The sequence below is a fragment of the Herpailurus yagouaroundi genome, unplaced genomic scaffold (genome assembly GCF_014898765.1).
Source record: "Herpailurus yagouaroundi ecotype Mexico unplaced genomic scaffold, PumYag 191, whole genome shotgun sequence".
Lineage (NCBI taxonomy): Eukaryota > Metazoa > Chordata > Mammalia > Carnivora > Felidae > Herpailurus > Herpailurus yagouaroundi.
Genome location: NW_024412422.1, coordinates 12,293,761 through 12,313,880, shown reverse-complemented (window position 1 = coordinate 12,313,880; position 20,120 = coordinate 12,293,761). Strand labels below are relative to the sequence as shown.

At 45.6% G+C, this 20,120-nt stretch overlaps 1 protein-coding gene and 1 non-coding gene across 4 annotated transcripts in view; one reads left to right on the top strand and one right to left on the bottom strand.

Moving 5' to 3' along the window:
- The window catches only part of IFT81 (intraflagellar transport 81), a 229,763-nt gene that overhangs the window by 202,843 nt on the left and 6,800 nt on the right, over positions 1–20,120 (top strand). Inside the window, exon 20 of one of the 3 annotated variants that reach the window (XR_005781173.1) lies at positions 6,341–6,702. The exons of the other annotated variants lie outside the window; for them this stretch is intronic. The gene's annotated coding sequence lies outside the window, so the exon portion shown is untranslated. Of the gene's footprint in view, positions 1–6,340; positions 6,703–20,120 lie in introns of those variants that run through there. 3 annotated transcript variants of the gene reach the window in all.
- On the bottom strand, positions 7,247–7,353 carry LOC121010490 (U6 spliceosomal RNA). The gene has a single exon (XR_005781201.1). It is a non-coding gene; the product is annotated as a U6 spliceosomal RNA (small nuclear RNA).

Sequence of the window (20,120 nt, the reverse complement as noted above, 5' to 3'; positions counted from 1 at the left end):
AATTTTTGTATTTGAAATACACAGCTAATGGGGCGTCTGAGTGGCTCAGTTTGTTAGGCTTCTGACTCTTGATCTCAGGGTTGTGAGTTTAAGCCCCACGTTACTACTACTTAAAAGAAAATACGCAGTTTACAAAATGAGGTTATAATTCAGCTACTTAGAATATTGCTTTGAGCTCTTTTAATCAAGGTGCTATATAAATATTCAGTGGACTGAACTCTCCTGTGCCAAGCTTTTGGGATCAGCTAGTGGAAAAATCATTAGCATTCTTTCCTTGACACTGTACTGTCACTACCAGGGCTGAAACTGGATGAGATTTCCTGGGAGCCAATGGGTCTCTTAGTAAAGGAGACAGCTCTACGATCCTTTAATGGCATGGAAGATAGAGGAATCCTGTACCTTAAAAGACAAACACATATTTCATATTATATGTTTATGTGTGTGCCCATATATATAACCATTATTCTCACTCGCACATGCACAAAACAGAAGATGAGATTAGTGAGCCAGGATAGGAACATGCTGAAAGAGTGCTGGACACCTAGGGAACAGTAAAATGATTAGCACACAGGGTAAGCCATCCAAAGACAAGTCCCATATGGTAATCATGTTTCCTTATCTAATTCTTCCTTTGGACTGGAAGAGCATGGAATGCAGGATTAGTTTCTGTTCACAGTTGTATTTCCCGTGCCTAGTTACGCACACAGGCAACTTTGATCGGTGAATAATGAATGAATGAAAAGTGAATGAATGTGACCTTGAATAAATCACTTAATTTCTTTGGACTTCAGTTTCTTTCTCTGACAACTTCAAAGAATAACTAAAAGGATAAAATAAGGTAATGTATGAAGGTGGTGGATAAGACTGAAAGTCGGCTCCAAGCTGACTGTGTCTCCTCCTTATTTTTATGGAGCTAGATGTAGTTGCCATTCAGGCCCTAGTGAGGAGGCCCTACTGTATACAGCAACTGTCTGCACATCATCTTCCTGGTTAACCAGAGAATAAAGTAAATACAATGCAGCTTTATAATTAGAAGTAATTGCCAGTGACCTGGAGGCTTTGCCATCTTAACCACTGCCTCATTCTCAGTATTCAAGGGTATCTTATGGGGCACCCGGGTGGCTCAATAGGTTAAGCAACCATCTTCAGCTCAGGTCATCGTCTCACAGTTTGTGGGTTCCAGCTCTGCATTGAGCTCTGTGCTGACAGCTCAGAGCCTGGAGCCTGCTTCGAATTCTGTGTCTCCCTCTCTCTCTCTGCTCTCCCCTGCTCATGCTCTGTGTCTCAAAAATAAATAAACATTAAAAAAAATTTTTTTTTAAAGGCATCATATAAATCTAACACTGAAGTCCCATCAGGCTTAGGGTAAAGTTATAGAAAATGGATGTTACTGTGCCTTTAACATGCTTAGAAATGCATCTAGTGATTATGTTTAAAAGCAGAGATGATAACTCAGGAAGGCACATGGTATATGTTTAGAATAGTAGCTATTCTCAGAGTTGACCTATTGTACATGATTGCAAATGAACGCCTGTCCTTTTTAGTTTATCTTGTATCAAATTGTCAGAGACCCATTCCAAGTAACGATTACATTTTGGAGTAGTGTAAAGAAAAAAAAAAAAAAAACCTCTATGAAAGATTTTGTGATTTACTCAAGAAATATTCTATGACCTTTTAAGTTGGTTGAAAGAGAAAGCTGGTATGATGTAAAACCAGTTAAAATAAGAATAAGCTTGGAAATATTAAATAGCATCAACTCCTAGCCCTTAGGGAAGATAACTAATGGCCCAGGCCCTAAAATTACAATTTTTTAGAATTTTTCATAAAAACTTGATATAAGTAGAAACATTTCTCAGGCCAGTACACCCTAATGAAATGCCATAAAAATAACAGACTAGCACATAAAATTTTTTTCTATTTGTAACCAACAGCATTGCATAATCAGGCAGGAACCAGGAAGTAAAAATAATCACAAAATTAAACAAAGTGATCTGTTTTCGTTACTCCAGCAGGAGTAAAAAGTGAAGATAAATACAGCCAGCAAGTTCCTTTATCAAATTTGAAAATTCTTTCCTTGTCAGTCATTCCTTAATAGCAGAATAAAAATGAAATTTTTACTAAGGCTTTTAACTCAACACTATCTTTTAAAAAATCTTTTTTGGGGCGCCTGGGTGGCGCAGTCGGTTAAGCGTCCGACTTCAGCCAGGTCACGATCTCGCGGTCCGTGAGTTCGAGCCCCGCGTCAGGCTCTGGGCTGATGGCTCGGAGCCTGGAGCCTGTTTCCGATTCTGTGTCTCCCTCTCTCTCTGCCCCTCCCCTGTTCATGCTCTGTCTCTCTCTGTCCCAAAAATAAATAAAAAAACGTTGAAAAAAAATAAAAAATCTTTTTTAACTGTGGTAAAAAAAAAAACACACATACTCTAAAATTTACCATTTTTAACCATCTTTAAGTGTTCAATAGTGTTACCTATATTCACATTAGTACTGTAGACCGGCAGAATGTTTTCATGTTGCAAAACTGAAAACATTATAATCAACTCTACCTATTAAGCAACTCTCCATTCCCCTTCTCCCTGGCACCTACGATTCCACCTTCTGTCTCTGAGTTTGACTGCTCCAGTACCTCATATAAGTGGAATTCTACAGTATTTATCTTCTTGTGACTGGCTTATTTCACTGATCCTGAAGTCCTCAAGGTTGACCCATACTGTATCATGTGACAGGATTTCCTTCAAGACTGAACTCCGTCCTTTTTAATATCATTTTTGTGGTACAGTCTATTCTACCCTTAAACATCTTTTAATGCTCCAGACCATAACCAAATACAGAATGATGAGAAGCAGGTCGGAATGCACATTTGACCTTCCGAATTCTCCTGTCAAGAAATCAAAAGAGGTTATAAAGTGATTAAACACTGTAGGACTTCCCCAGTGTGAGAAAAACGATTTGATGCTAAGTTAGCAATCAAGACTCTGAAGACCTTTTGCAAGCCACTTGTATTGAAGGTTTTTATTTGTTTTGTTGTTCTAGAAATGCATTTGACCTAGTACAACTTTTTTTTTTTTTTTGAAGTTATCTGCAAATATATCTCTGCTGCTGGGTTATTTTTTTTTTTTCCTTCAAGCCTGCAGACATTCTTTCCAACTTCTTCAGATTGAGTTAGCTGTGTTCATGTTTGAGAATACCTCCTCCCCTATTCTGTCATAGCAACAGAGTGTTAAGAGAATGCAGTTGGGAACTGGAGATATTGTTAGGTCACAGAACCAAACAGGATTGAGTGTTAAAAAGAAGCAGAGCTCATTCAATTTCAGTCTTCCTACCTTATTTTTTTTTTTTAGAAGATGTTTGTTTGTTTTTGAGAGAGAGAGAGAGAGAGAGAGAGAGAGAGCAGGTGTAAGCAGAGGAGGGGCAGAGAAAGAGGGAGAGAGAGAATCCCAAGCAGGCTCTGCGCTGTCAGCACAAGAGCCCTACTTGGGGCTCGAACTCACGAACCGTGAGATCATGGCCTCAGCCAAAATCAAGAGTCAGATGCCTAACCGACTGAGACACCCAGGTGACCCCCTACCTTAATTTTTAACAGCTTTGTTGAGCTATGATTCACATATCATATGCTTCACTCATTTAAAAATTCAGTGGTTTTTAGTATATTCCCAGAGTTCACAACCATCACTACATTCCCTTTGAGAACATTTTGCCACCCCCATAGGAAACCCTGTGCCCATTAGCTGTCACTCCCCATTTCCCCCAGATCCCCCAGCCCTAGGCAATCACTAATCTGCACTCTATAGATTTGTCTATTCTGAAATTTCATATAAATGGAACCATACGATATGTGGCCTGGCTTCTTAGCATGTTTTCAAGGTCATCCATGTTATAGGATGTATCACTTATCCCTTTTTTTTAAATTGTGGGAAAATAAAATTGACCATCTTAACCATTTTTAAGTATACATTTAAGTATTTTAAGTACATTCACATTGTTGTGCAACCAATCTCCAGAAATCTTCATCTTGCAAAACTAAACTCTATTTCCATCAACAGTTTCCTGTTCTCCCTTTTTCTCAACCTCTGGTAACCATTATTCTACTTGGTCTCTATGAATTTGATTCAGGTACCTTATATAAGTGGAATTATACAGTATTTGTCCTTTTGTGACTGGTTTGTTTCATTTACCACAATATCCTCAAGAACTTTGTCATTCATGTTGTAGCATGTGTCAGAATTTCCTTCCTGCTTCGTTCCTTTTTATGACTGAGTAATATTTCATTGTGTGGATATACTTAATACATTTTGTTTATCCATTCATTAGTTGATGAGTGTTTGGGTTATTTCCACTTTTTGGTTACTATGAATAATGCTACTATGAACATGCATATGCAAGTTTTTGTATAGACATGTTTTCAGCTCTCTGGGACACCTACCTTGGAGTAGAATTGCTGAGTCATATGGCAGCCCTATGTTTAACTTTTTGTGGAGCTGAGCAACTTTTTCACATCAACTGCATCATTTTACAGCAGCAAACTAGAGAGGTTCCAGTTTCTCCACATCCTCACCAAGGATGTTGGAGAAAAGAATGTTGTTATTGCCCACCCTTTTCATCATAGCCAAACTAGTAAGTGTGATGTAGTATCTCATGGTGCTTTTGTTTGCTTTTGCCTGGTGGCTAGTTTTACATGAGTTTATTGGCCACTTGCATATCTTCTTTAGATAAATGACTCTTCAGATCCTTTGTCCATTTTTTAATCATCTTGTTATTGTTGATTGTTCATGAATCCTGACTACGAGTCCCTTGTCAGACAAATGACTTACAAATATCTTCTCCTATTTTGTAGGTTGCCTTTTTCACTTTCTTGATGGTGTCCTCTGAAGGTTTTTAATTTCAATGAAGTCCAATTATCTGTTTCTTCTTTTGACACTTGTGTTTTTCGTGTTGTATCTAAGAAGGTTTTGCCTTCTTAGGCACAAAGATTGGGATACCTGACTGACTCACTTGGAAGAGTATATGACTCTTGATCTCAGGGTTGTGAGTTTAAGTTCCACATTGGGTATAGAGATTAGTAAGGAAACAAACTTAAAAAAAAAAAAAAGCACAAAGATTTACTCCTGTTTTCTTCTAAGAATTTTTAGTAGTTTTTGCTCTTCTATTTAAATCTATGATTCATTTTTGGTTAAGTTTTGTATATGCTGTAAGAATGAGATCCATCTTCAGTATTCTACATGCGTGTATCCATTTGTCCCAGCACCATTTGTTGAAAGATTATTTGTTCCCCCTTCCCCTCCATTCAATTGTCTAGGTACCCTTGTTGCAAATGAATTGACCATAAACCATAACAGTTTATTTCTGGATTTTCAATTCTATTCCATTGATCTATCTTCTAACTTTGTTTTTCCTTTTTAAGATTGTTTCAGCTGTAATCAAAATAATCAAAAGATGATTTTCAGATTTTTATCGTGTACTGAGTTGAGAGAGGGAGATTTAGGTTCTGCTTTGTCTGTATGAAGTTGGAGGTGCCTACTGGACACACAAGGGGAACTGTCCAGTAGGAACTATATTTAGGAGTCTGGTGTTCCAAGGCGAGAACAGAGCTGGGGATAAAGATAATCAAGATGTGAGAATCAAGAGCACATAGGTCCCATTACCCTTCCCATCTATTGCTCTGTCCCTCTGTGCTCTCTTGGGTTCCCCCCCAACAGTCTTTCTCAAGTTATTTCTTCACAGTTTCCTAGGTGCTCCAGACCAGAGAGATTTCCCCATTATGGAACTGACTTTCCATTATGGAACTGACTTCACCAAGGTTGAAAAACCATTACCCCCCAACCTTTCAATTCTTCCTTTTTGTTTAGATATTAAGTACGCAGTCATCCAGGGAAACCAGAAGGGATGAGTAGGTTTAGGAGAGGGGATCTTTGGAAACAGGCATTTATAAAGCTGGTTCAGATTTGGATTGGCCCTGAAATCATTGCTAAGTGGTAGGGATGGTGGAGCCTGAAAAGAGAGTGAAGCGGGGAGTCACTATGGTACACAGGAGCGTTTACTACTACTACTCCACCATGGCATTTCTAGCTCAGCTCAAAAGGACTTTTGGTATCTTTCAGGGAGCTACTATAGTTTAAGAGAGAAAGATGTCACAAAGGAAGGCCAGAAAAGGCCTTCCCAGGGAAATCAACTCCTTGCTGTGATCATCACTTTAGAGTCTGATTAAACATTTTGCAGATGGTGGTGATGGGTGCACAACACTGCGAATGTACTTAATGCCACTGAACTTACACTTAAAAATGGTTAAAATGGTGAATTTTATGCTGTGCATATTTTACCACTATTAAAAAAAAATGTTTTGCAGGTCTAGAAACCAGATCCCAGGGCCTGGAATGTTTCTGTCCGGTCCCTAAGATGCATCTTTTCCTGTTACCAAAAGGTCTGAGACACCCAGTTGGTAATCAGAAGCTCTTACAGGGAGCCTGGAAAGTAGCTGCAGACTCTTACGGCATTTTTACTTCCAAGTATGTAAGTACAGCTCTGTGGTGGCTGGGAAACCGACCAGGAGACTGTGTCCCTGTCCTTGCCTGTGTAATGCTATACAAATACTGTCACATTTGTGTCATGGAGGGGGTCTCCTTTGGTCAATACCCTGTAGGCGATCCCTCTGTTTGTTGTTACACAGGATGGAGTCTAAGTAGACAGTAAATGAGAAGGTGAAGTTTCCTTGGATTGTCCATGGTGGGGAGGCCCCAGGTACAGGGAGACTGAAGGATGAGTAGAGGCTAGCCCATAACTGCAAGTTCACGGTTGCCCCCAGCAACACTTCTTATGACGTGTCTGCCTTTAAGTGGCCGACCTTAGTAATTTTGGATTCTCAGTAGTTTTCTTCTCAGAAGTTGACCTTATAAAGAGCCTCTGGAGTTATCTCCTACCTGATCCTTCACCCCGGGCCCCCATCTTCCCTTCCCATTTCTCCTTCACCAGTAAAACCCATTCCTTCATCCTGCCCTGCCTGTGCATGTACATCTCTAGCACGAGGGAAGGGGACTTGGGGGACATTGGTTATTTTTAGTTTAGGACTAGTATAAGGTTGAGACATGGTCAACCAATCCCAGGCCTGAGCCCACTGATGTCTCAGATTTTAAGAAGCACCAACCAGTCTTTCCAAGTGCCATGTTCCACCAACCCTTTCTTTCACTTGTCTTGACATTGTTAGACCCCCCACGGTGTGGTTTTATTGCCTGCCTCCATTCAGATTTTTTTTTTCCCAGATGTGGAACGCTTCACAAATTTACATGTCATTCTTGTACAGGAACCATGCTAATCTTCTCTGTATTGTTCCAATTTTAGTCTGTGCACTGCCACATCAAGCACCTTCCTTTCAGATTCTGAGGGTCATTTGACTTTGTCTCTGGCAGCTGCCATTTTCTGCCTCCTACCTGACATGGCACCCTGTGTCATGTGAACCCTTATACATGGTGGCTCTGCCCAGTCTGGGCCCATAGGGAGGGCGTCTAGCAAGATCAGCTTAATTTCTACGTCCACTTTTACAGGACAACCTCATTCAGTGTCCATTACACTTTTTGTGTATTTTGGGGAAAGCGGAAACCGAGGAGGGGCTGAGAGAGGGGGAAAGAGGATCCGAACCGGCTCTGTACTGACCAACTGACAGCAGTGAACTCGATATGGGGCTCAAACTCATGAACCATGAGATCATGACCTGAGCCGAAGTCAGATGCTCAACCAACTAAGCCACCCAGGTGCCCCCATTACACTTTTAAAATGCTTAAACCAAATCACTCCAGTCTCTTTTCTTGATACCTTTTCTTCATACCTTTTCTTTATACCTTTTCTTTATACCTTTATACCTTGGCCTTTACACCAAGCTGTGGGCTTCCACACTTCTGGCCCTAAAGCCTCAGCAGCTGTTTGGTGTAAGCCAGCTCAGTGCCCTTGCGGTGAGTTTGGGGAATCTATTAGCTTTGTCCCTAAAGTTAGACTCCACAATGTCTCAGAAGAATGGTAGAGGGAGACAGAAGACGAGGGGTGGTCAAGAGAGAAGCTAGGAAAAGATTTGTACTGATGCTAGAAAAAAATGAAAGCTCTTCATGGGTTTACTTATGCAAGATGCAAGGTAAAGTGCAAACACCTTGACCCGGCAGTTGTTCCGCACCCCTGACCACCTTCCAAGTTCACACACACACACACACACACACACACACTCACCAGACACACTTAGCAATTCAAAGCTCTGGTCTGGAAAATCTTGCCCCTGGGGTGTCAGTTAGTCCCCTAGTGATGACAGGTTTAATGGTTCCGTATCTCTGCATTCCACAAGGACCACCTACCCAGAGGCCACACCCTCCTGACCTGGTTAGGCAGGGCTGGGGACTCCACACGGATCGTGAGAGCAGTATGGATCGAGGGTCCAGGGGTCTGTGCTCTGGTTTGGGTGAATCGCTCTGGGTTGCTGTGTGACTATATCTATGTTGCTTGCCTTCTCTGTAATTCAGAGTCCGCGGGTATAAAATGGGACTGATGGTTCTTGTCTCATAGAAATATCATGAGAAAGTAAACTATGGTCTTTGAGAGTTTATGCCTCTAAGTAGTCAAGGAGTCAGGGAAGTCCTGTGTTTTCTCTTTTTTGGATATTGAGGGGAGGTTTCCTGGGCTCTCTTATGCAAGCCCTCAGAAGACATTTAATCAGAGAGTAAGGCTGAAATTTTTTAAAAAGCAAACCTCACAAAAGAAGAGCCTTGGGGCACCTAGGTGGCTCAGTCAGTTGAGCTTCTAGATCTTGGTTTCAGCTCAGGTCATGATCTCACAGTTCATGGATTCAAGGCCCGCATTGGGCTCCACACTGACATTGCAGAGCCTGGTTGGGATTCTCTCTCTCCCTTTCTCTCAAAAGAAATAAACAAACTTAGAAGAAGGAGGAGGAGGAGGAGGAGGAGAGGCGGTGGCGGCAGGAGGAGGAGGAGGAGGAGGAAGAAGAAGAAGAAAAGGAGGAGGACGAGGAGGAGGAGGAGAATAAGGAGAAGGAGAAAAGGAGAATGAGAAGAAAAAGAGCCTTGAAGTATCTTAAGTGTTTCCTTCCAGACAAAAGACCAGGAGATTCTTTGGCAAGTTTCTAGCCAGCGACCTGGAATAGGGGATAGAGATGCTTTGTTTTTCTTTCTTCCAGTTTCCCTTTCTGGTCTGATATCTCTTTGAATGACACCCGTTGGGGTAGTGCCACAGGTTGTGGTAGAAAACAATGTCCCAGCTGCTCAGGTCTTTCTATGGGGTAATACTTGATCAGCCTACCTTGTGGGGGGGGTGGGGTGGGGAAGAAACAGACTTTTTATTGATTTGTGTTTTTTTGATTGTTCGTTCAATCAGCTCAGCTGATTGAGTGCCCTCTGATGGTCTGGTCACCCGTGGTAAAGTGCATCTGGAGGAAGACACTATGGTCTGCCAGTTACCAGCCTGCAGTCCTACAGCCCTGTGCCCAAGAACCAACCATAGCTTCTTGTCCTGGTGAAAGATCCTTGGGTTCTTGGTTGCTGTCTCAGCCTCCTATTGTTGCTGTAACAAATAACCACAAACCTAAAACAACAGAAATGTGTTCTCTTATATTTCTGGAGGTCAGAAGTCTTATGAGCCTAAAAATCAAGGTGTCATCAAGGCTCTGTTCCTTCTGGAGGCTCCAGGGGAGAATCCAACTTGGTGCCTGGCTTCTGAGGCCACCACGCTCCTTGGCTCACGGCCCCTTCTCTGTCTTCCAGGCAAGCCATTCCAGCCTCTGTCACACTTCCCTCTAGCTGACCCTCCTGCCTACTTGCGCCAAGGGCCCTTGTGATTAAGTTGGGCCCCACCCTCTCCTTTCCTGGGTTTCTTGGGACCTCAGGGCTGGGTAGGAGCCAGTGGGGGAGTACACTGATTAGAGCCTTTGGAACTTTCCTCAAGACAGGAGGCAGTTGGACATTACAAGCCTATTGAGCCCCCTCCCTGCCATGGTCTCCATTGATGACCATGGAAAGAACTAAGAGTCGGGGAGTAAAAAGAAGAGGGACCTCATGTGTCTGGAAGAAACTGGATGAAGAAGGCTGAAAGCAGTCAAAGGGGTTGACGCCACTTAAGCGCGGCCTGGTCAACAACATCCTCATTCACCCGGATTTTGGAATCACTTCACCAGAGCACGACCTCAGGTTTCCAGCCCTTAAGGCCTTTATTTTCGGTTTGGGGTATTTTCTATTGTTTGAAGGTTGCCTTGCAACCCATTTGCCTGGAGGGTTTAAACAATATAGAGTTTCTTTGCTGAGCAGCAACAGTAGCCAAGAGAGACCGAATATAAACTTTTAAGTCTATTTTCTCAGAGTTCGTACATCAGCAATGGCTTTAAACAGAAGAACTCGCGCCCCCTGGCTTGCCTCTCCCTGGGGGAGGGGGAAAGGGTGGCTGGTGGAGAACATTTTGTGTTCTCTTATCTTTCCTACTGGTGGAAGGGGACAAGCACCAGAATAGGAAAACAAATATCTGGCTATTAATACACCCTAAGTCCTCTAGCACATGGATTGGATTTGTTTATTTGTGAAAGAGAAGGATGCTTCTCTCTGACCGCAGGCTCCCCTGCCAGCTGGAAGGGAATGCCAGGCACAGTGCCCTCCATAAGGTGAAGGGGATAGGGGACCTGCACTGAGAACTTCCCACTTAAAAGAGAAAACCCTCAGACTTTTCTCAAGAGAAGTTGCTTTTCTGGCTCGACCTGCCTCAAGCCCCAGCAGCGTCATTCAGGGGGAAATTAAGAAAGAAAGGGGGGGGGAAAAAAAGGAGGGTTTACCACCAAAGGGCCATGGAGTTGGCCCCACCCCACCCCCCACCAGACAGACATGTGCGCGCCACCCTCCTTGTGCCCAACCTGCGGAGCCAGAGGTCTGGAGAACCCTGCCAGAAGAAAGGACATACGGGTTCCTCGGGTGGACCACTTTACTGGCAGTGAGCAGGGCAGAAACAGGAGTGTTTCCCCCTCGGAGGACAGGCCCTTAAAGCGGAAGGCAGGCCCCTGAGCTCAGATCTTGGGCTCCTGTCCTCCAATATGCTCCCTTGGGCCTCTTAGTGGTCTGAAGAAAGCAGTGTCCCATAGTAGACAGAGCTTTCTGGAGGGGCAGGTGGTTAATTAATTATAAGCCTGCTAGCTGGGAAAAAAGCCAGAAGAGGGAAGAGCTTTCTCCCAGGAACAGAAGCACGTACACGCCTATGAGCCCCATACCTGCCATGTCTTGAGCAAGTTTCAGACTGCCCTTTGACCGCCTGAAGAGGTCTCTGCTTGCCACCCACCAGGGTCAGGCCTTCTCAGGTTCCCGGGAACATTTTGATGAGCCAGGAGTCCCAGGCACACACAGAGAAGAGGAGGCCAGTACTGGCGGGGGCCTGTCCTCTCCAAGAGCAAACAGGGACAAAGGTCGGTGTACTTACGGCTGCCTCTCCCAGCCTGCCTGCCTCCCTGCCAGGCCAGATGCCCCAGGTTGTCCCAGCCTTGCTACACGATTGCAGGAATCTGTCATCTCTGAGCCTGCTGGGTCACCCATTACCCCAGATCCAATTCCCAGGCAGGGGAGGTTAGGACACCTGAGCAGAAGGCAGAGGCTTTGGCAACTCAAGAGCTTTCAAACAGAAATGCTGTCGTGTCTTTACCTGTTCGGTTGGGAGCCAGACGTGTTCCACGTTATGATGCCATCATGGAAATATGTACAAAAGGAAGAATTTGTAAGCTGGCTCTCCTGCCTGTCTGGAAAAGGGGGCCCTCTGAGTGAACCACAGCTCTTCAGACACTCAGAATTTGCACAAACTTTCTTTGTGATGATTTCTTATACCATCTTCCACTGCTATCCCCAGAGCGTTTGACTTTGTCTGTGCCCCAGCGGGTCTAGGTATCTGTTGGGCTACTCAGTGAGAATTTAAACAACTTGGAGGCCACTGAGGTTGCCAAGCATACACCCGTCTGGCACAGATTTGGCGTGAGAGCAAACAGGAGAAAGAAGCTTGGTGTTTTGTAAAATCACTGAGGCTCTGGCCCACTGCCCTTCTTGTTTGGGATTAGAATTAGAAGTGGTGTTTGGGGCGCCTGGGTGGCTCAGTCAGTTGGGTGTCCAGCTTCGGCTCAGGTCCGTGAGTTCGAGCTCTGCATTGGGCTCTGTGCTGTCAGTTCAGAGCCTGGATCCTGCTTCGGATTCTGTGTCTCCCTCTATCTCTGCCTCTACCCCACTCACGCTCTGTCTCTCTCTATCAAAAAATGAATAAACATTAAAAAAAAAAAAAAGTTGTGTTTGTTTGGGGCACCTGGGTGACTCAGTCAGTTAAGCGTCCGACTTTGGCTCAGGTCATGATCTCATAGCTCATGAGCTCGAGCCCCGAGTCAGGCTCCGTGCTGACAGCTCGGAGCCTGGAGCCTGCCTCGGATTCTGTGTCTCCCTCTCTCTGTCTCTCTGCCCCTCTCCCGCTCTTGCTCTGTCTCTTTCTGTCTCAAAAATAAACATTAAAAAATATTTTTTTTAAAGTGGTGTTTGTTCTCCTCTTCAGCCAATGGAATGATGATGACATAGCAGCTAACATTCATTGAGGTACTGCTGTGCTAAGCACAGCACCCACCTGAAATATCTCATCTCACTTTCCACCTCAAACCTGTGAGGTAGACATGACTGATCCCCAACCTGTAGGTGAGGACCAAGTCTCCGAGATGTTGAGCAGCACGCTGGCAGTGACCTGGCACATTCATCTGCGAGTCTGACTTGCTTAGCTCCCTGTTCAGAGGAAGAAGAAATTGACAAGTATTTCTTTTTTTTTTTTTTTTAATATTTATTTATTTTTGAGAGAGAGAGAGAGTGCACGTGCAGGGGGCAGGGGGGCAAAGAGAGAGGGAGACACAGAATCCAAAGCAGGCTCCAGGCTCTGAGCTGTCAGCACAGAGCCCGATGCAGGGCTCGAACCCACGGACCGTGAGACCGTGACCTGAGCTGAAGTCAGACGCTTAACTGACTGAGCCACCCAGGCGCCCCAATAGACAAGTATTTCTGACGGCTGCTGTGTGGACAGGTTTCTTAGAAGCTAGGGCCCTTGTGATTTATATTCCATAGGGCCATCTGAGGAAGTTGTTTAGCTTCTGAGGTGATAGATGAGGGCAGAACGTGGGTTGAAGGGTAAGTCAGGACAGTGTTTCTTCTCTGGTCCCCATCAGGGACTCCACAGGCTGACTTCTGGGCTGTGTTTATATCATTATTTTTAAGGCACCAACACCAGCTCAGCAGCTTAAGCTTTCTCTTCCTTTAGCCATCCACCATGAGGAAAGAAGCCAAGAGAGAGTTTCCCCAACCATTTCCCTCTGCGCAGCTGATCCCAACTTGAAACCTAAGACCTGTAACACTGTGGCCCAACTGAAGCCTGGCTAAGCCGCTTGTCTTTAGACCCAGCAGGAAACCATTCCATGCTCTAAGTATCAAGACTCGTCTCTGGGCCCAGGGGGCTCTGCTTCCACGGTTTGACCTCAGGGTGTTAGCTGGCTGGTGAAGCCCTGTCAGTAGTAATCCTGTACACTGGGACTGTCAGCAGCAGTTTACTGGAAAAGAAGGGGAGGAGGGATGCCTAGGATTTGCATGTTGAATTTGGGGCTTCTTCTTGGAAAGTAGTCTCTTTGGAAAAGGAAGATGGTAGAGCAGCTCCTACAGCATTGAAAGAGCTGCCTCCTTCTCTGAGGGGAGTGATGATCCCTGTCCTGCCCTGCCCCCCACAACTGGGATTCCTGCTATGGGCCCCAGAGCCATTCACCATCCTTTGTCCTGGCTGATGGAACTCTTCTATGGATGGGCACCGTTGGTAGTGAGCCCCTGGCTCTCTTGGCCACCTGCAGGTCCCAGGACCCTCCAATCCGATGCTCCAGCTTGATGACCAGACTCTGGCTCCATCCTGCCAGGCTCCATCCTGCCAGGCTCCGTCTGTCACACAGGCTGCACACATCAGCTTTGCTCCACTCTGCGTTTCTGAACTGCCCTCACTGGCAACTGTGCGAGCAATCCCCTCCCAGTGTCCTGATATCCCCTGGTTAATAAGCAGCTCACATAAAGACACCAAGGACTGCTGTGAGGGGGGGAGAAAAGCTGAGGTTCTCTGAAAACAGGCCAGGAAACCCTGGACTTGGCCCAGGAACTTGGTGGCTCTTTCTGTTCTCTGCCCTTTGGTAGCCTTCCGCACGGGTTATAGAAAAAAGAGAAGCCCGAAATGCTTCATCTGAAGCTGTACGGGACCACAAGGCGATGAGGTATTTATTAATCAATGAGACTTGCTGAAGCCTGAGGTCCTTTCCTGGACGATACCAGTCCTCTCTAGAAGAGAATAGATTTCTGCCCTTTATTCTTTCAAACCTATTTCTAGAAGGGTGTTAGGTCCTTGTTAATTAAAGCACTAATCATCCACTTCCCTCTCTCTCATCTTTCTGAGCTGCCCAGATGGCATTCTTCCCACCAACCACCCCCCATCTCCTGTACTATGTTTTATCCCCCAGAGTTTGCAGATGTCCTTGAGATGTCCCTGTGGAAGGAACTAGTGGGGAGTGTGTGCCAGACAGGCCCCCCCCCCCTTATTGTCACTATGGTCTGAATCCAACCCATGAGGGCAGCTGGAGCCCTCTCCCTGGGACTGCCCATTGTCAAGGTCCTGGTCACCTTTAAAGCCTCCTGCAGGGATCCCCATTGCCAACAGAGCCTTTTTCTGAAGCTCAGCACTGTGACATTTTATACTTGGAAATCCCTAGGCAAATACGTCTCACTTAATCCTCACCGAGCTGGCCCCCAGTGGAGACTCTTTTGGCCAAACTTATCAAGTATCTCTAGTTCTTGCAGCAAGTGTTCCCTTTGTCCCCGACATTGTGTTCAGGGCTTGGAATACAGGATAAACAAGGTAAGGTCCCTGTCCTTAAAGAGCAACCAGACTATCAAAGAAACACACGCTATGGGCCCCTCTTATTTGGAATGCCTCAGACTCCTTTACCTTTCCAGGCTCTGGAGGGCCCCGCTCTCTGCCATTTACCAGCCTTGTGACTTCAGCTTCATTGCTTACCCTAAGCCTCAGGTTGCTCTTCTGTAAAATGGGGTCATTAATGGCATCTATCTCATAGAGACATTGTGAGGATTGAATAGAACCACTTCTTTCTAAGGCACTGACTACATACTGACTGTTAACTATTTTCCTCCTGAAGGTAGCATGAGCCAGGGGGAGCAGAGGAAGCAAGGCAAGCTGGGTCTGGTCCCCAGCTTGCAGGCAAAAATGCCTCTTCTTTCAGAGCATGATATTCACAGGTGATAATAATTTACCTAATTTGAGTAAATTGGCTGAGGTATGTCAAAATACCTAATACATAGCAGGGGTTCACCATGTGTTAGTCTCTTGGAACGTCTTAAGGATCTGAAGACCCTAAAGCTCCAGGAAGCCAGCAGGGACTCGGAAAAAATGCCAGTGCCTCCCTTAGGACATGCCCCCCATTCTCCCAGTTGGTTCTCAAGGCTTGACCCTCCCCGACTCGGTTCTCATCCCGCCGGAGAGCTGTGCTCCGTGATCAAGCGCTCCCTCCCTCTGTCCTCTACACTTCTGTACTAAGTACCTGGAGGCCCTCGTCCTGTCCACACTCAAGCATCACTCTGGCCCCAGATAGCCGTCCACCTGCTCTAATCTCTCCCTGCAGCTCCATCTGCCCCTCTCCTCAGCCCCCACTTCATCCCTTGTCCCCCCAGCCCCTTAATCAAATTAAGGGAAAGAAGAGAGTTTAGATAGGGTTGCTAAATATATTTCTGTTCAGGGGAGGGAGGAAAAGGGAAGAGTTTGCAGGAGGAGGCAAGAGTGTGAAATTCCTTAATGGAATGTGCTCTGAGAGCCTCCTTTCTCTAGAATAAGCCCGGAATCACCTATCTGGATAGAGTTTTCTCTCTGGCCAAGTGCTTTCACAAACATTATCTCATTACGATACAGGCCCGGTGGCAGAGTGCCCACTCCCTGGAAAGGTCTGCCGAGGCCATCGTGCCTCACGAGCTGGCCTGACCCTACTCTATATATTTCACAGGACACCCTGGCCCCACAGGGGTGACTCGGCTTTCTGTGGAGGATGACACCAACGGAGGGGCCGCTCACAGCTGGAGGTCACAGTTTTCCCTTTTGGGTCCCCCACCACCACCAAATCTGGAATCTTCTGGACATTTTTACTTTTTAAAAATTATAAAGTGCTGATTGTAGAAAACTTTAAAAATATACTAACGTAGGGGCGCCTGGTGGCTCAGCCTGTTGAGTGTCCCACTTTGGCTCGGGTCATGATCTCATGGTTTGTGAGTTCAGGCCCCACATCAGGCTCTCTACTGTCAGCCTTTAAGCATGGAACCGGCTTCAGATCCTCTGTCCCTCTCTCTCTCTCTCTGCCTCTCTCCCTCTCTCTCTCTCTTTCTCTCTCTCTCTCTCTCAAAAAATAAATAAAACATTTTTTTAAAAAAGTTTAAGGGGTGGCTGGGTGGCTCAGTTGGTTAAGCATCCGACTCCGGCTCAGGTCATGATCTCACAGTCTGTGAGTCTGAGCCTCGAGTCAGGCTCTGTGCTGACAGCTCAGAGCCTGGAACCTGCTTCAGATTCCGTATCTCCCTCTGTCTATGCCCCTCCCCCACTCCTGCTCGGTCTCTCTCCATCTCTCTCCATCTCTTTCTCCCTCTCAAAAATAAACATTTAAATTTTTTTTTTGAAAAAAAGAAGGGACACCTGGGTGGCTCAAGTCAGTTAAGCGTTCAGCTCTTGGTTTCAGCTCAGGTCAGAATCTCACTGGTTGGTGAGTTCGAGCCCCACATCCAGCCCTGTGCTGACAGCTCAGAGTCTGGAGCCTGCTTGAGACTCTCTCTCTCCTTCTCTCTCTGCTCCTCCTCTGCTCTCTCGCTCTCTCTGTGTCTCAAAATAAATGAATAAACTTAAAAAAGAAAAGGAAATTTACTAATGTATAAAGAGGGAAACTAAAGTCACCCATAGTCCACAACTTAACTCCTGGTAATACCTTGAGGCAGCTCCTTTACGTGTTTCTGAATTGCACCCACGTCTCTGTATATATGCATGTGTGTTTGCGCAAGACGGACTTTATGCACACCCATTGTTTGTATCAGCGTTTATAATTAATGTGTTTTTGTGTTCTGCTTCGTCAGAAATTCTTCTGACATATTACTTTAAAACAGCATGAATTAGAATTTTTTTTCCTTATTAAAAAAGAATACACGTCCATTTTGAAATGATCACCGTTCACACTGATCGAATCTTATGAGACTGGGAACCCCGCTAATCACTTTACACCCATTATCACGGTTCATTCTCCAAGCAGCTCTCCTTGGTAGATGCCGAGAAACTCCTTTTACAGAGAAGGGAGTGAGGCCTCCCTCCTTTGCCAGAGAGGTAAAGGAGCTCCTCCTGGCCAGCAAAGGGATTTCACACACAGGGTTTCATCAAACTGGCTACACCTGTGCCCTTATTTAAATTAGTGATGACATAATCTCCAATATTCATTTATGGTGATTAACCATTCCCTTTTGTTGGACATTTAAGGGTTGGGTTGGTTTTTTTTTTTTTTTCCTTTCATAATGAAGCAATGATAATCTTTGCATAAAATCATCTTTGCTCACATCTCTTGTTATTTCTTTAGAATCATTTCCTAGAAGTGACATTACTGAGTCATCCTTCTTGAAGTCTTGTTACTTATTACCAAGTGCCTTTCCGGAAAGCCAGAAGGCATTCCCAGCGTGTCTGAGGGTGTCTAAGACAAGGTCCTCTTTAAGAGCAGTGCAGTATGGTCGCTGCAAATTGTATGTCTTTGATTGGATTTACATTTCCTTGGTTACTAGTGAGGCTGGACTTATCTTTCACACATCTTTTAACTAGTCGGTGTAGACCCGTGAGTAATCGTCACACAGAGCAACTCGTCATTCCTGTCCATACTTCGTTCTTGCTCTCACGCTGTTGATTTTGCCTTTCAGTCCGGACCCAGATAACTTAGGGGTGCCTCCGCGAGGAAAATTGTTTCCTATTCGACATATCCAGAAGAACTTTGTTCTCGGTGAGGACTTGTGTCTCCATTTCGACCAATCACCTCAGCCCCTGCCACCCTGTCAGCTCCCTCAGAGGTGCCCCACCTCAGAAGAAAGGTCAGAGTTAAGATTTCCCTTAACTGAAACTCAATCTGCAAGCTCAGACCATTCTAGAAACAGTATAGGATTTTTCAGGAAGTAACTGAGCTAAAGCCAAAGGGCCCATGCACCCCGCCTTCTCTTCCCAAGAAGTTTCAATTCTTTTTGTTCTCAGGGGAGATGAGAAAGGGAGGGAGGCCAGAAGAAGAAAAGGGGCCTTCTCAGGTGCCCCCTCACTGAGCTTCCTGATGGGAACCTCCTGGGCTCCTGGGTCCCTGAAGAGCCTGCGGTTCTCTGAGTCAGACAGGAATGCACCATCACCTCAGACAGGTGACAGGTTGACAGGTCGTGTAATCCCCTTCCTCCCCCTGGAGGGTCAGAAGGACAGAAGGTGCAGCCCAGCACCCTGCGGGGAGAGGCAGGTGCCAGCAGGTTAGTCACATGCACCCTTGGAGTCCAGAGGGATTTGCATGAATCCCTCACCTCAGACTCCAGTCCCAAATATCTGTTCCCATCGGGTGAGGCTCCCGGATGCCCGGATGCCTGGTACCCTGTCCTGCCTGCTGCTCCAGGACCACCCAAGGCTTCCTCCAGGCTGTCCTCCAAAGGGAGATTCCTTCTGGGGACTCCTTCCTCTGCCAGGCGCCAGTGTTGTGTTCCCATTTTTCTGCTCCTCACCTCCACTTAGGATCTTTGGCTCAGGTTGTTGGATAGTCAGTTCCTTCAGGTTTTCCCTGCATGGAGCCAGAGATTTTGAATGCTTGCAAGCAGGGGAAGTGAAGAAAGTGGGAATCTGGCAGTAAGACCTTTCCTCAGACTCTTTTTTTTTTTTTTTTTAATATTTTAGTGTGCATCTCTAGAAATCAAGGACTCCCATTTATTTATTTATTTATGTATTTATTTACTTACTTATTTATGAGAAAGAGAGAGAGTGTAGGGGAGGGGTGGAGAGGGAGAGAGAGAAATCAGAAGGAGGCTCCATGCCCAGCCCAGAGCCTGACACAGGACTTGATCCCATGACCATGAGATCATGACCTGAGCCAAAATCCAGAGTCGGACACTTAACCACCCAACTGAACCACCCAGGTACCCTGCCTCAGACTCTTGACATACACAATTCCTATATGTGTTTACATCAAAATCTTGTCTTTGGCTCTATTCTCTATTTTGAGTCATGTTCCAAAAGCCCCCCCACCACTACCTTCTGTCACTCTAGCCTATCCGAGCGTCAGAATATGGGTGGGGGTGCTGCACACCATGAAAATGCTGGCACTTGTGAAGCGACGGGAATTATGAAGTGCATCAGAAAGCTAAAGATGGCACTCCGCTTATGCTGGTAGGGCTTCAGTGGCATCCTCAACAAATGTCTGGGTACATCCTTCAGGTGGGGCAACAGTTAGAGTTAGGGAAGCAAAGATATAGAAGTCACGCTTCTGACCCTCACCAGATCATAACAAGATAAAGTCGGTCTGCAGGCCGAATGAGTGGTCACCCACAGCGCTGTACGAACTCCCAGGAGGGAGAACTCATAGAGGCGAGGTGGCCAGGAAGTCTTCACAGAGGCAGCTCTTCAAGCTGGACTTTGAACTAAAGGCGAGAGTCAAGACTTGACAAGTGGCTCCCTGGAAGAGGACATCCCAGCAAGGCTGTAGGGAACAAGCTAAAACTCAGAGGTGGAAATGCAGCTGGCACCTTTGGAAATTGCAAGACCATTCTAGCTGCTCCAGAACACACATGAAGGGTTCTGCATCAGTCAGGGCTCCCAGAGAAGCAGAACCAGTAGGAGATATATAGTAAGAATTGGCTTATGAGATTGTGGGGGCTGGTCAGGAAAACCTGAAACCCATAGAGAGTGCCACCAGAAAGGGGAGACTAGAAGGAAACTCTCTAGCAGGAACAGAAGCTGTTGGATATATATAGGAATTATAGATATAGATATAGATATAGATATAGATATAGATATAGATATAG